This window comes from Penaeus chinensis, chromosome 31, assembly GCF_019202785.1.
Source record: "Penaeus chinensis breed Huanghai No. 1 chromosome 31, ASM1920278v2, whole genome shotgun sequence".
Classification (NCBI taxonomy): domain Eukaryota; kingdom Metazoa; phylum Arthropoda; class Malacostraca; order Decapoda; family Penaeidae; genus Penaeus; species Penaeus chinensis.
This window is the reverse complement of record NC_061849.1, coordinates 17,051,576-17,054,075: the sequence shown is the minus strand read 5'-3', so window position 1 is coordinate 17,054,075 and position 2,500 is coordinate 17,051,576.

Below are 2,500 nucleotides of genomic sequence, written 5' to 3'. Positions count from 1 at the left end.
GTCTGTCTGTCTTCTCTCTCTATCTTCATTCTCTCTTTCTCCTTCCCTCTCCCTCTCTTTCCTTCCCTTTCACTTCCTCTTCCTTTCCACTCTCATTTCCATCCCCCTGCTATGTTCCTTTAAATCTGTCTGTCTCTCTAAATTCATCAATAAAACCGGATCTCTCTCTCCTTTTATGAAATCTTCACAAAGTAATCGGTAGCTTTTAGTAATCAGAGCTTCAGAATGATACGTACAAAATGAACTGCAATCACAAATGCATTCTATATTCAGAAAAAAGGAAAGCAATAAACATTCAACATTCAATACAAATGCAACGATTTTTTTTTCAGTGAGGTCCGCCAATGACTGCGAATTGATGATGAATAATCTATTTTTTTCTCGTTTTATCATAATTCTTATTAACAATATTTTCCAGCCTTCCCTGCCATTGTGATTATCAAAATTAGTAATATCTTTATTATCATTATTACTATCATTATAATTATTATCATCAACATCATTTTCATTACAATCACTACAGTTTCATTATCATCATTACTGCTATCATTAACATCACAAAGCTTTACTCACAGATTTCCCTTTCCTATGCTAACCATCCTTGTCTTCCTGACTTTGTATGCCTTATTTATCACGTCCTCTCTTCCACCCACATTTCTTTACCGCTTCCACCCTACCTCTCCTTTCCTCCTCTCTCCCATCTCTCTTGTCCTCCTCTCTCCCATCTCTCTTGTCCTCCTCTCAGCCATCTCTCTTTTCCTCCTCCCCCTTCTATCTCTAACCTATTTCCTGCAAATAAATCTTTATTCTATTTTTCTCGCCCCTCCCTTCTCTGAGATTAATCTCATATCTCTCTATTTCTCCCCTTCCTTCATTCACATTTACCTTTCAAACGCCCTTTACCCCCCCCCCCCCCCACACACACACAAGGACGTCAATTTCACTAAGCCTACAAAATGTCAAATCTCGTCCGCCTGGTTTCCGCTTCCCCGCGCGGCCCATTCGATTCGGAGACGCAATTTACCGTCGATTTCTTTTCGTATTTTCTCTATGTATCTTTCTTAGCGTAGTGTGCATCTGGTAACTCCTTGTTTAGTGTGTTACTTTCGTTCTTCCATCCGATTTTTATCTCTGATTTTCTCTATTTACTCCTGCTTTCCACCCCTCTCCCTCTTTCGAAGAACTTTCATTTCTCTCTCTCTCTCTCTTTTGCTCTCTCTCTCTCTCTCTCTCTCTCTCTCTCTCTCTCTCTCTCTCTCTCTCTCTCTCTCTTTCCCTCTCTCTCTCTCTCTCTCTTTTGCTCTCTCTCTCTCTCTCTCTCTCTCTCTCTCTCTCTCTCTCTCTCTCTCTCTCTCTCTCTCTCTCTCTCTCTCTCTCTCTCCGTCTGTCTGTCTCTCCGTCCTTGTCTCTATCTCTCCCTCTTCCCCCCTCCCCCTCGCCTTCAATCCTACAACAACCCCATCTTTAACAAAAACAAAAACGGCAGTGCAAAAAAACCAACATTATCCTGAACAAAAGGAACAAAACAAAGTGCCAAGAAATGAAATACAGACGAAACCTTCCCCTCCCTCCTCCCTCCCCCCCTCCCCCAATCAGGAGGAAAAAAGGCAAAGAAAAAAAAAGAAAAACACAAAAAGATGAAACAATGTCGACTTCCTGACTAATCGGCGCCATTGATCCGTGATGACGAGGATGATGAACTCTCGTCGTACAAGGAGACAAAAGAGGAAGAGTAGGAGTAGGAGGAGGAGGAGGAGTAGGAGGAGGAGAAGGAGGAGGGGGAGGAGGAGGAGGAGGAGGAGGGGAAGGAGGAGGAGGAGGAGGAGGAATGAAAGTGATGAGGATGATGGTGAGGAGGAGGAGGAGGAGGAGGAGGAGGAGGAAGAGGAGGAGGAGGAGGAGGAGGAGAAGGAGGAGGGGGAGGAGGAGGAGGAGAAGGAGGAGGAGGAGGAGGAGGAGGAATGAAAGTGATGAGGATGATGGTGAGGAGGAGGAGGAGGAGGAGGAGGAGGAGGAGGAGGAGGAGGAGGAGGAGGAGGAGGAAGAGGAGAAGGAGGAGCAGTAGCAGCAGTATCGCAGACACTCGAAGGCTTGGTCATCCTCACGCGGACAACACGAGGGCGAAGCGGATGCCACACGAGCGGGCGAAACAAACAAGCTGGGACGAGACACAACAAACTGAATAACATCGCGAGGATTCGAAGCGGAAAAAATACGGTCAACAGGACAAGACCTATGCCAAAAACAGAAGCGAAATCATCGTGTGACAGAGGGCAACACAATGTGATGGAACAACGGAAGCAAAAAATAAATCACGAGTGTGAAATAAAAAGCAGTTCTAAATTGATCGAAATAAAGATCACAGCAAATCAGTTTGGGAACAAGAATGAACTCGAGTCGACAGGTAGAAAGAGTTAGAAGTGATAAGTACAACGTTAAAAAATGTGCTGGAATATAGAAAAGTCCTGATGCGGGTATCTTTCCAACTGTAAGAAACGGA